The 13,803-nt window shown below is 38.2% G+C and overlaps 2 non-coding genes across 2 annotated transcripts; one reads left to right on the forward strand and one right to left on the reverse strand.

Annotated features, from left to right (window-relative positions):
- The first annotated feature begins 2,290 nt into the window (after positions 1–2,290).
- On the forward strand, positions 2,291–2,395 carry LOC131145263 (small nucleolar RNA R71). Its single transcript, XR_009134049.1, has one exon. It is a non-coding gene; the product is annotated as a small nucleolar RNA R71 (small nucleolar RNA).
- Positions 2,396–13,343: 10,948 nt separating this feature from the next.
- Positions 13,344–13,450, reverse strand: LOC131145342 (small nucleolar RNA R71). The gene has a single exon (XR_009134125.1). It is a non-coding gene; the product is annotated as a small nucleolar RNA R71 (small nucleolar RNA).
- Positions 13,451–13,803: the final 353 nt, after the last annotated feature.

The raw sequence follows: 13,803 nt of genomic DNA on the forward strand, positions 1-13,803 counted from the left end.
GATTTTTGAACCGTCACTAATACTTCTTTTATTTGAAAAAATAAAAAAAAAATTATTTCATAATATTTGTAACGGATTTGGTGATTCATCAATATTATCCCCTTATTAGTGATGGATTTGGGAACCATCACTAATACTTCTTTTATTTTATAAAAAAAAAATAAAATTATTTCATAATATTAGTGACGAATTTGGAGATTCGTCACTAATAGTCGTTTATTAGTGATGATTTTTTAAATTCATCACTAATAGTGTATTTTTTAAATTCATCAATAAACCATTATTGGAACGCTAGAGAGAGTAGGAAGATTTTCAAACTTAGCTTTCCAGGGCATTTTCTCTAGGTTAGAGGTCGATTCACAAATAGCATAAATATGCACAAATGGGTCCTCTAAACCTAAGATAGAAGGTCAATCAAATTGAAGCCTAGCCTCAAGGGAACCTCTCAAAAAATTCGAAGAGGCAACCTCCTCTACACCCTCGTCGATCATATACACATCCTCACATTGAACATCATAGGATGGGTATTGGGAGGCGCATAACACATTTAGTTGGAGCTACATGTTGTCAAAGGATATAACCATAACACCAGTCCTACACTGGATGCATGCATTAGTTGTGGTTAAAAATGGTTGAGCTAGGAGGACAGGTATCTGTTTCTTAGCCGAGTCGGTAAGTTCCATATCAATGACAACAAAGTCAACTAGATAATAGAACGTATCAACCTTCACTAGGATATCCTCAACAACACTCCAAGGTCTTTTTGCGGATCAATCTTCGAAAGTTAAGGTGACCAGAGTGGGCATTAGCTCTCCTAAACTGACTTTTTTGTAGACCAAGTAAGGAAGTAGTTTTACACTCGCTCCCAAATCTTAAAGGGCCCTATCGATAGGGTGATCGCCAATCACACATGAAATGGTGGCAGCGTTGGGGTCTTTAAGCTTTAGGGGAATCTGACCTAACATAATTGAGTTTACATGCTCAGTCAGTCTAACTCTTTTGCTCATGTGCACCTTAGATTTGCGCTTTTGGGTGCACAAGTCCTTGAGGAACTTGACTTAAGTAGGCACTTACTTTATGATATCTAAGGGAGGAAGATTAACCTTTACTTGCTCAAATGTGTCCATCATGGACTCTTCAATTTCTTCCTTCTTAGGCTTAGAATGTGTTTGAAAAGCTGTAGGGAATGGCACTGTAGGGACATAATGGGGCAATGCTCCATCAGCGGAGAAGGTGGGCATTCCGGGATTACTCACCAGATTGGAGGAACAGGGAATACATGATTCAACACTAGGTTCTACCCTCATCTTCTCCTTATGCTTGCCTTGATCAAACTTCTCCTTAACCCACCCTATTATCTATCTCCCTTACACTCCTAAGGATGGTCATGGCCTGGGCTTGCTTATGATATGGTGTATGACCAGCTGTCGACTCACTCTCTACGTTGTACTGGCCTTTCAGGTTAACGAGGGGCTGACTTGGCAACTTACCCTCTTCCCTCCTACTTAAAGATGTAGCTAGTTGGCCCATGGTGGCCTCTAGCTTTGCTATGGACTGCAGGTGTGACTGGAGTAATTGTCAATTAACTTGACAATCAGCCTCAATATGCTTAAGGGCTTTTAACACTGTCTCCTAAAAAGATCTATCATATTGGGGCTGAGGAGGAGATGGTTGTTGATTAGCTGATTGTCAAGGGGAAGATATGGAAGAATTTTAAGGATTTGAATTCTGAAATTGTCGAGAAGGTGGAGCATTGGGTGATTGCTGAGGTCTTTGAGCTGGAGAACTCAGAGCTTATGGCCTCCAAAAGAAGTTAGGATGTTTACTCCACCCAAGATTGTACTTGTTAGAGTATGAATCATTAGTCAGCATATCGTACCAATTATAGGTGGCCTTAACTTCCTTTTGCACAAACTCAGGTGTGGGAGGCACATGGGGGCAATTATAGTAGGTAAGAGGGATCAGAGCAGATAGCACACACCTCTGCACACGCTACCAATTGGGATTGTTGTCCTAAGGACAAGAACTAATCTAGTTTCTTTACAATGGTGTGCAGTGTGGGTGCTCGGTTATGGTCGGCGATTAACTCATAGACTCCCTTAATATGGGAAGAAGGGTCTATGAGTAGCCACAATATGTTGCTGAGAATTTTCAGCGAGGGTCTCAAAAAAGAGTCCAAGCCTTATTCTCATGCTTCATGAGGAAAGTACCTTTACAAGATGCATCGACCATGGCTCTATCATGCTCAGCTAACCCCTTATAGAAGGTTTGAACTAATTAACATCTAGGAACTTTGTGATGTGGGCATTTATGCAAAAGGTCTCTCAAGTGCTCCAATGTCTCAAAAATTTCCCATTATCTATTTGTGAGAAACTAGTAATTGCCTTCCTAAGCTGAGTCTTCCCAATGGGGAAGTACTTTTTTAGGAATTCGTATTGCATGGTGGCCCAGGTGGTCACCGAGTTCGGCTATAAGGAATTCAACCAATATTTGGCTTTGTCCTTCAGAGAGAATGGAAATAGCCTTAAACGGAGGGCATCATCACCAAAGTTAGGTATATGGATGATGGAAAAAATTTAAAGAAACTCATCTAGATGCTTGTATGGATTTTCAGTCGAATTCACAAAGAAGTTGGGAAGCATCAAGATCGTGGAGGTCTTGATTTCAAATTGGGTTGCCTCGACATCTAGGAACCAAATTCAAGATGGCGACATGTATGCATTGGGTGTGAAATAGTCCCTCAGGGGCTAAAAGGGTTGCTTATCCACCGTAGGTCAACAGGGGGCAAAAGGTTTCGGGTTTTGGTAAGCAGGAATCGGTTGGTGTTCGGCCATGATTTTAGGTTCCAAGGACTCGGCTAACTCTGGACTAGAAGTAGAATTCCTAATTGACCTACGGGATCTCTTAATCTTAGGGTCTATAGGCACTAACTCGGGATCCAAAGATTGCAAACCTAGCATATACAAATTCAACACAATCAAGACTTCAAGTATAAAAAAAAAAAAAACAAAAAAACAAAAAAAAAACAAAAACAAAAGAAAACAAAGAAGAATAAAAATATGTGTTGACTTTTTGAGTCAGAACCCTATTTTGATGCTGACAAAGCACATGTTTCTTATGTGTATATTTAGCATGTGAATAGGTCCATTAATTTAACACATACATAAGAAAATGGCAATGGAAGCTTGCAGAACTTAAAGTCTATACGATCAAGCGCATTCCACGAAATCAGAAGAGCAAAAAGGCGAAAAAGATATTTATTTCTTATTGTAATTGCATTTATTTTTATTATTTGGTCTGTAATAATGCATGCATCTGCATGATATGGTTATTTGCTTAGACAGAACCATAGATTGACTATAGGAAGTCACAAGACCGTCGAGTGACCTTAGCGATCACCTTTAGTCAACCAACGTTGGATTTTTGGGGTTAACTCTCAATGACCATAGATTGACTTTAGGTCCCTAAACATCACATGAAAAGTTCCCTATAACTAAGAAATTACACTTATGTCAACCAGGGTGACTTCAAATGAAAATCAAGAATTAAATGCACACTTTAAGTGTGTTCGGTCGACTGAATCCGAACCTACATAGAAGCCTCGATCGATCAAACATACTAGGGTCAACAAGTTAACCATTCAATCGACCATTTTAAGACAAACTTGCACTACTCAGTCGATCAAGGAGGAGCATTTATTTTCCAAAGAGAACACTAATGGATTGCCATCATCAAAAAGGGGGAGAATGTTAGACCAAGTAGTTAAGGGTCTTTCATTCCTACTATGTTTTGATGATAACAACCCATTAGCTGCTCTTAAGACTACTAACGTTTTTCTCTTAGTCATGATTAGTTATACAGAACGGCACCTGAACCAACAAATAGTCAAAGCAACCCGTGCCATGACCAAAACCACAAGCCTATCAACGCATTCATGGACGATACACAAATGTACAAAGTCATCTGAAGGATGAGTGTGAGAATGAGAGAAAGACCATCTTGTGAATATCTTGTACATAGAGTAAAATTCAATACTAAGAGCAAGAAAGGGGCATATCACACACACACAAACAAAATACAAGTAAAGTCATTTAAAAGTGTGTAAAGAAACCTCCCCAAATGGACAAGGACCTTTTTAGAACTTAAAGGACAAATTTTAAGTAGAAGGATCTCGTCAACAAACACAGGGCTTCGTCAACGAGTGTAACACAAACTTCGTCAACGAACACAGGGTTCTCGTCGACAAAAAGATACCGAGGGATATCTGAATTCAGTGCCATAACTCATCGACGAACATAGGGCGTCGTCGATGAATGGCATGAAGAACTCGTCAACGAACACAGGGTTCTTGTCGACGAAAATATACCGAGAGGTACCTGAATTCAGAACCAGCAACTCGTTGACGAACACAGGGCTTCATCAACGAATTGACTGAAGAGCTCGTCGACGAAGTTCTGGCTTCGTCGATGAACGTCGGGTAGCAGCGAACATTAAATGCTGCAGAACGGCTAGTTTGACCCTTGCGTCATATTCATAAATGCCCAACGATTCTCCAGCTTTGCCCTTGTCCATTTGGTGTTTAAATAGGAGTGAATAAGCATTTATTCCTAACCAAGAAAATTCATATTGTAAGAAGATCATTCATTGGTGTTGTTATTTCTAGGGTTTGCTCATACACTCACTTGCCCTTTTCTTGCTACTCTTAGTCTTGCTTCTACTCTATTGACAAGAGGACATTGAGTAAGGATCTTATTGTTGTAATCAGCTCAAAGGGAGTATTCAAGCTTACATTTTTTGCTCATCTACTTCTTGTAAAGTAAGGCTCTTTGTGAGCTATTTTTGGGTGTCTCCAAGAGAGCACATTGTTGAAGCTCTTTGTGAGCTAATGTGTATTGGCTTCTCCGCCCGGAGGAGGATTATAGTGGATTTTGGGAATCCTTGAGTTGGTCTCAAGGCGTGGACGTAGGCGAGGTGCCGAACCACGTAAATATCATTGTGTTAAGCTTTTCTTCTCTCATATCTTATTTATATTATTATTGTGATTTCCTGCATATTTACACTGTAATTTTATGCACTTGCTCTTGGTAAGTTTTATGTGTTTGTAGAGAGTTAGCACATTCGTGAAGAAAGTCTATTCACCCCTCCTCTAGACATACAACCGGGCCAACATATATATATATATATATATATATATATATATATATATATATATATATACACATATATTCTCAAAGTAACCAATTTAAACTTTAATAAAAATCCTACTCTAATAAATTCCCCTTACCTATTCTTGTAAATTATGCCTGCAAAAACCCTGAAATGACGCCGACAGTACTCACCCAGACCCTAATTCAAAAACCCAAGTCTATCAATCCAAACTTCAACAAAATGCTATTTTATCACTCCCTAGACCCTATACATTCCATATTAATAATACAACTTAAAATATCCTACTTACCCTGATTTTAGGATGATTCCTAAACTCCTCATATAGAAGTTCTGTTCCGATTAAATTGTAGAGAATCGTCCTAGGATCAACGTGGTAGCTTCTGATCGTCGAACCAAGGAGAAACGAGGCCGGAATCATAGAGAGAAGGTAGAGGGGCCGAATTTTAGAGAGAACAATAGAATAAAATGAATTCCTTCGCTGAAATTATGATTTTTGCCTATTTATAGGCAACTTGCCACATGGCCTCGTCAACGGGACATCTGGACTCGTTGACGAGCCCAAGAACATTGTTCGTGGACGAAATCGGGAGCTCGTCGATGAAATTCAAAAATATGAAAACCTCTTTTGGTAAGTCCTCATTGATGGGACATTTATACTCGGCGACAAAGCTCAGAAAATCTCTCATCAACGAGAAAAACCAGTTCGTCGATGAGTACCTGTTTGTTACCCTTTTAAAATTCCTTTTCCCTTTCTTCAATTTTTCCTTTTTCTTTTATTTATCCAAGTTCAGGTTATTACATTCTCCCCTCTTTAAAAGAATTTCATCCTCGAAATTCTTTAGTCACCCATTTCTCACAACTAAAAGCTAACTAACCACATTCATACATTTCAATCAATTCAAACATACAAATCATTGAATCACTTAAAATCAAGCGAAACTATCATTTATACTATCATAAATATATTACTTGCACCTTTAGCATTGTCCTCCTCAAGCTTACCAAGTATATAGACACGCGACGGGGTGCCGCCGCCGCGAGGTACTAGGTTGTTCCTTCTGTTCAGATTAGGGGCGAGTGCATTGGTTGGTGGAGCACGACAATCAAAAACTATGTGGCTAGGTTTGCTACAGTTTTAGCACACAGTTCTCCCACCCCGGTATTCTCCCTAATGCCTCTGATTACATCTAGCACAAAGGGGGCGAGATGAAATCTCCTGGTAATCTCGATCAACCCTATCCGACCTCAGACCCCCAACATCTCGATCTCCCCTCTAGGAATTCTGTCGAACATAAATATATGAACTGGAAGATATGGTTCTCTTCTTCTATTTCGCATCTGCCTCACACTCTTGTATGCTGATCTCAACTGCCACAGCTCTGTCCACCAGCTCAGAGAAACTATGAGTCATTAATGCCACCACCTGAGCGCGTATCTCCGACCTCAATCCTTTCTCAAACATCCAAGCTTTCAGCGGCTCATCCGGAACCATGTGTGGAGCAAAACGTGATAGCTCCACAAACTTAGCCACATATTGTTGCACCGACATGGACCCCCGAGTCAAATGTAGAAACTCCTCTGCTTTCGCCTCTCGGGTAGGAACCGGGAAGTATCTACTGAAGAAAACCTCATTAAAAACAACTCCAAGTAAAATATGTATACCCTGGCTACTGCTCCTCCACCATTTTCTCCGACCTCCACCATCTTTTGGCTTCCCCAATCAGTTTGAAGGTGGCGTCTTGTACCTTCTGCTCCTCAGTATAGTGCAAAACAGTCAGGAGTTCCTCCATCTCCTAATTCTAGGCCTCAGCTACGATCGGATTTGCACCTTCTTCAAAAGTCGGTGGATTAGTTCGAGCTAATGGCTGAAATGTGCAACCCCCAACTACCAGTGGTTGTCCCTGCTCTCTCCATGCTTCCTTCTTAGCATGACGTGTTATGCTACACAGCACTGCCGTAACGTCAACTTCATCCTCACTAAAGGTATCCACATGTATATCTCCTCCAGTATTAATGCCCTTCCCCCTAGGATCCATCCTGAAGATAGAATAAAAATAAGCTTACAATCCTTCACTTATCACAATTGAAACAAGTTTCAACATGCAAATTTACTATAACACATAAGTTCCAATCCACAATTCATTTATACCATCTCAATACAAAGTCATAACACCAACACAACTACGCACTTAACCGACCCATCGTTCCAACTTATGTGCCCAAATTCCAATCTCTCAACCCAGAAATGAAACCACTAATGGATTTACCATAGTTTTCCAGAAATCGTCACCCCTAGAAAAATACATAAGACCATTAAGGGATTGCCACACCCAAGTTTCCAAACCACTCTTCATCCTAAACTAACCACTCTTATTCCTATCCTAACTCGAACCTATGCTCTGGTATTCGTTATATTTAAAGTCCGCTAGACTATTATGTTCTGATACCAATTGTAACGCCTTGTACCCACTAAGTGGGACCCATAGGTCACGTGTCACATACAACTATTTCTAATACCATACACCACAATTATGCAGCGAAATTAAAACATATAACTTCAAATTCAAATACTAGAGTCAACCTATACATATACCACAAACATTCATCACCATTTGCTTATATTACATATCGGTATTTTTTTTAAAAAAAAACAAAAACAAAAACTTGCATAACATGTATATACAAACTTTCCAAAATACTCAAAACTTTACCCTACTAGAGTCCTAAACAGGACCTCCTGATGGACCTGAAAATATAATCATCCACTAGAGTGAGACACATCTCAGTAAGGAAGAATAAATCATAGCAGTGTGTGGTAGAGTGTTTAAATATTACAAAATATATATTTGTTTGCCATTCACCATCAACCGCAACTAAGAAACACATCAATAATATCGACATTGGTCTCTAATTTCATACTCATATCTAATACGCATAAATACTGGCTTCTGATTTTATACTCACATTTATAACTATTTTTAATAATATTACTCAAGAATAGGGAAGATTACCCGGCTATACAAGTAGCTTCCCTTTGCTTTAACACCAATATCAGGGCACTTACCTTACTCGGTAAGCCCTTTGGCTATGTATATAAACAAAGCCTCCAAGAATAAGGAAGATTACCCACCCATACAAGTAGCTTCCCTCTGCTCTGGCATCAACTGAAAATACCAGGGCACTCACCTTTCTCAGTAAGCTCTTGGAAGAAAGCTTTACTTTGTCATTTATATATATATATATATATATATATATATATATATAATTAAATTAATATATCATTCATCTTATCAAATCACATTCCACAAAATCGATGCACGGTCCACACAAGACAAACATCATCACATGGTCCACATAGGACAAACATCATCACATGGTCCACATAGGACAAACATCATCACATGGCCCACATAGGACAAACATCATCATGTGAACACAATGTGACCCACTCAGACACCGCTAACCACCTGTACAAATCCCCAATGACCTACCCATAGTATATCAGTAGAACAACCTCCTCAGACCTGCCAATGCTCTACCCTAATATATATTGACAATATTTGAAGTACTCAAGCCTGCCAACGTATATCGTGATTACATCTAGGCAATATAATAAACTCCTCAAGTCTGCCAACGTTATATTGTGATACACACGAATAATCACACAAAAAACCAATTACACATATCACATTATTTGTCATGCAGCAAACTCAAGCAATAGTATTCACAATCAATCTGCATTCATCACCAATCAATATTCACAACATGCCAAAATCCACAATTAACCATTGTTCTCAATCCAACAGTATATTGCATCATCCTGTTCTTACAATAGCCAACTAAATTGTAGAATATTGTATTCCAGCCACACAATTTCTTTTCTATATATATATATATATATATATTATATTCTCAAAGTAACCAGTTTAAACTTTAATAAAAATCATGCTATAATAAATTCCCCTTACCTGTTCTTCTAAATTATGCCTGTAAAAACCCCGAAACGATGCCGAAGGTACTCACCCGGACCCTAATTCAAAAACTTGAGTTTGTCAACTTGAACTTAAAAAAAAAATGCTATTTTATCACTCCCTAGACCCTACACATTCCATATTAATAGTATAACTTAAAATATCCTACTTACCATGATTTTGGGATGATGCCTATACTCCTCAAACTAAAATTCTATTCAGGTCAAGTTGTAGAGAATCTCCCTAGGATCTACGTGGTAGCTTCTGATCGTCGAACCAAGGAGAAACGGAGCCGAAATCATAGAGAGAAGGCAGAGGGGCCACATTTTAGAGAGAGAAACAGAAGAAAATGAATTTCTACGCTGAAATTCTGATTTTTTCCTATTTATAGGCAACTTGCCACATTGCCTCGTCGATGAGACATATGAACTCGTCGACGAGCCCAAGAACACCATTTGTGGACAAAACCAGGAGCTCGTTGACGAAATTCAGAAATATGAAAACCTCTCTTGGTAAGTCCTCGTCCACGGGACATGTATACTCGGCGATGAGGCTCAGAAAATATCTCGTCAACGAGTACCTGCTTGTTATCCTTTTTAAATTCTTTTTCCCTTTCTTCAATTTTCTCTTTTTATTTTATTTATTTTTTAATTTTATTTTTCCAAGTTCGAATTATTACAGGGATAGTGTAATTTTTGGGGGGTATGCCCAAAGCAGGGACGTAGGTTGATTTAGCCGAACCTCTATAACAAATATTGTATGTGTGTCTCTCTCTCTTCTTATCTCATTTAATTTATGCGCTTTAAATTAAGCGTGTGTATGGTTGTTCACTCATGGCTTTAACTAATTGCATGCACAAATTCATTTTAATTGAGATATACGTGTATGTTTGCACTCACAATTTCATTATTTTACATACATGATTGTTTTATGAATGGGATATAATGTGTGGTGAATCGGCGTAAATGTTTAATTTAGCCAAAATATTTTTAAAACCCAATTCACCCCCCTCTTGGGATCACACCAATTCCAAAAATATGTAGTAAACTACAATAGGAATTGACTCATTATAGTAACTGAGTTCCTAGCAACGGCGCCAAAATTTGGTAGGCCTGCCAAAGCTTGGGTCCTTAACTACCAAAGATAATATTTATAATTTAACTAGTCCCAAGTTTAGTAGAACATGGAGCGAGTGGGGTGTCGATCTCAGGGACTCTAGTGTAGTGGTGCACCAATCCTAATCTAGCTTACTATGCTTGAACAATAATGAAAAGGTGGAATTTTGGGTTTTTCTATTAAACTATGAAAGCAAGTAAATTGAATGAATTTAACTATGAAAGCAAGTCTCTAGTTATGAATCTGCCCTAGGCTGTCGTTTATGATAAATGTGTTCGGTCAATTATTCGTACTAGGTTCAATGGTTAAGCAATCCTCTTAAGTGGCATAGGGTAGCAAGCATGCACCAATTGTCCGGAGCATGATCGGGAACAGGGGTTACCTTATGTAGCACACAAAGATTCCTTTAGAAACCGTACCCTATTACATACAATTGACTGAATCCCTAACTATGTTTTCTTATCTCCTAGGGTTTCATCACAACTGAAGAACTAAATGCGCAAGAAATTAAAGGCATGGTATTGAAATTGTAGAATTGAAATAGAAAGTGATTACACGCTTAAATTGCGTAATTATGTACTTTAATCCATGCATTGCGAATTATATATATTTTATTTAAATGCCTAATTAATCTCAATATTCTAACATTGTGTTCTATTTACAAAATTTGGGTTTTATTCAGTAATATATGAAATTTTGGTATTTTTATAGTAGGGCAACTATCGGAAGCTAGACGACACTTTTTAATCTGTGCATAAATCTCTCATCCAACCTCCGATTCAAATGATTCAGGATGCCATAGAAAGATAATAAAATGCTTTACAATTTTTATGGTTTGCATTTTGCGAAATACTGAATACATCAAGATCGAAATCAGACATGAAGTTAGCATACACCGTTTTATGGATTATTTCAACAATTCTTTGTAATCTTGGTGTAACTTTCTCATCCGAACTCCGATCGAGACAATTCAAAATTATGGGAAAAGCTAAAAAAGAGATCTACACCTTTTGTGTTTTAAGATTTGAGAGTTACAAGCTGTACGAGGGTCGAAAGTGAGCTTGAAAGAGGAGGGCAGTTGTGTACCTTTGAAAAGAAATACAAAAAAATAAAAATAAATAAAAAAATAAAAAAATGAGATGTGACCCGGCCATGCAGCCGGGTCATCTCAGTAGGGTGAGGTGCTGGGTACAAAGAAAAGGAAAGAAAGAAAGGCAAGGAAAGGAAATGAAAGAAAGGAAAGAAAGGCAAGGAAAGGAAATGAAAGAAAGGAAAAGAAAGGAAAGAAAAAGGAGGTTGGAAAAGTCAAAGGGAAAATAGGCATAGGGTTTCCTTGGGGGAGGTTGTGCGCAAGAAGGTTGTTTTGGACGGGAGAAGAGGGGGCAGCGTGCGCTGGGCTAAAGATGGAGGCCGCATCATACAGAAAAAGAAGAAAATTTATTTTTTTGGTGAGACACACAAGGGAGGCCGGATCACACACAGTTTTTTGGAAAAAATATTTTTCAGGAGCTTTCTTGTGGTTTTCTTTTGGGGTGCTGCAAAGATACACACACAGCCAGCAAAGGAGAGTTGGAGGCACGCAAAAATAAAATCTTTTCAGAATCGGAAGGTGGCGAACAACAGCGGTGTTTGGGGTGTTCGTGATGCGCGACGGCGGAGCTGCGAGCATTGATTTTTCCTGTACGCTCCAAATAGAAGAAAATATGGTGAAATCTGTTATGTTGAATTTAATTTTCAGAATAAACTAAATTTTTGTATTCTAGGAAAACGATGTAGCCAGTTTCGAACTATACTTGCTCTTTTATGCTAATCTGAAGTAGTTTTCATTAATGTTTGTTTGAGTTATTATGTGCTTAATGCTTTTAATTAACTGACCATTAATTAAATGATTTTAGTCTTGTGATTTGCTACCAAAAGGGGGGATTATAAGATAGATCTTGGATAATTCAGCGTAGGTAAATATAGAGATCCAAAGACTTGTATGAACCTACGTAGCATTAAAAATCGAGAGTCTTATTGCATTCTTGCGTTATTAATCTGCATATTCTTATGTTAAATAATAAATAAGAATATATTCTGATTGACTATCGAAAGAGGCTTTTGGAAAAATTAGTGATTTGCTAACAAACAGAGAAAACGAAGTCGAATTAGCTAAATGAGTAAAGCATAGTGAGAAACTAGGTGAAATCAGTTTCCTAGAAGTTTTCACCGTTAGTAATTTGATAAGTAGCATCCAGTGTTAAATTCTCTTGAATAGTTCATTTAAAGTAGCTTTGTTTAAATTTCGCAATCTAAAATTATTAATTTTTCTAAATAAAATCAAGGTTATGATAAATTTGGTACATGGTAAAATTAAGACATCAATCCCTAAGGACGATACTCTACACATCATTATATTATAAAACTACGATACTGTGCACTTGAAGTTTGCACCGGTTAAGTTTTTGGCGCCGTTGCCAGGGATTGAGTTTTTCTTATTTTTTCCAATATCGATACAAAGTAATCTTGGTTTTAATTTAGATTTTTATTTTTATATTTTTATTTATTTCTTTTCTTTTTATTTTGTTATTTTTTTTCTATATTTCTGGTGTGTTTTTTTTGTTGGATGCGCAGTGCTAGAACGCGTGACAATATTCCTTTTGATTCGGAGATTGAAAGAACGCTTAGAGCACTAAGGAAAAAGAGGGTATTAGCCATGGAGAACGGACAAGATAACGTGCAACCACGCGCCCAAAGGATTATGTGCGACTAGTTGTGAATGACAACTATTCGGGTATCAGACGCCAGCCCATTAATGCCAATAATTTTGAGCTCAAACCTGCATTAATTAGCATGGTGTAGCAGGCCCAATTCAATGGATCGCCACTTGATGATCCCAATATCCATTTGGCGATGTTTTTGGAGATTTGCGATACTATGAAGATCAATGGTGTTACTAAAGACACCATTAGACTGAGATTATTCCCTTTCTCTTTGAGGGACAAAGCAAGAGGTTGGCTACAGTCCTTACAACCTGGGAGTATCACTAATTGGCAGGACATGGCAGAAAAATTTCTGGCTAAATTCTTTCCACCTGCAAAAACAACTCAACTCAGGAGTGAGATTGGTCAATTCAAGTAACATGATTTTGAATCACTTTATGAAGCATGGGAAAGGTATAAAGATTTGATTTGACACTTCCCACAACATGGATTATCGGATTGGTTGCAGATTCAGATGTTCTATAATGGGTTGAATGGGAAAACGCGAACTTTAGTTGATGCTACATCTGGGGGAACTTTGATGTCAAAGACACCTGAGGGTACTACTGCTCTTTTGGAAGAAATGGCCTCAAATAACTATCAATGGCCAAATGAAATAAAAATGGCTAAGAAAGTTGTCGGAATTCATGAATTGGAGCCGTTTGTTGCACTTTCAGCTCAAGTCGCTTCTCTATCCTATCAAATTTCAGCTTTGACAACCCAGAGGATACCACAAGGCGCAAAATATGTGGTAGCTACAAGTAGGACAGATCCGAGCATTGGAGCGAGTCATGAACAGGTTCAAT

The sequence above is a fragment of the Malania oleifera genome, chromosome 12, assembly GCF_029873635.1.
Source record: "Malania oleifera isolate guangnan ecotype guangnan chromosome 12, ASM2987363v1, whole genome shotgun sequence".
NCBI classification, from domain to species: Eukaryota; Viridiplantae; Streptophyta; class Magnoliopsida; order Santalales; family Ximeniaceae; genus Malania; species Malania oleifera.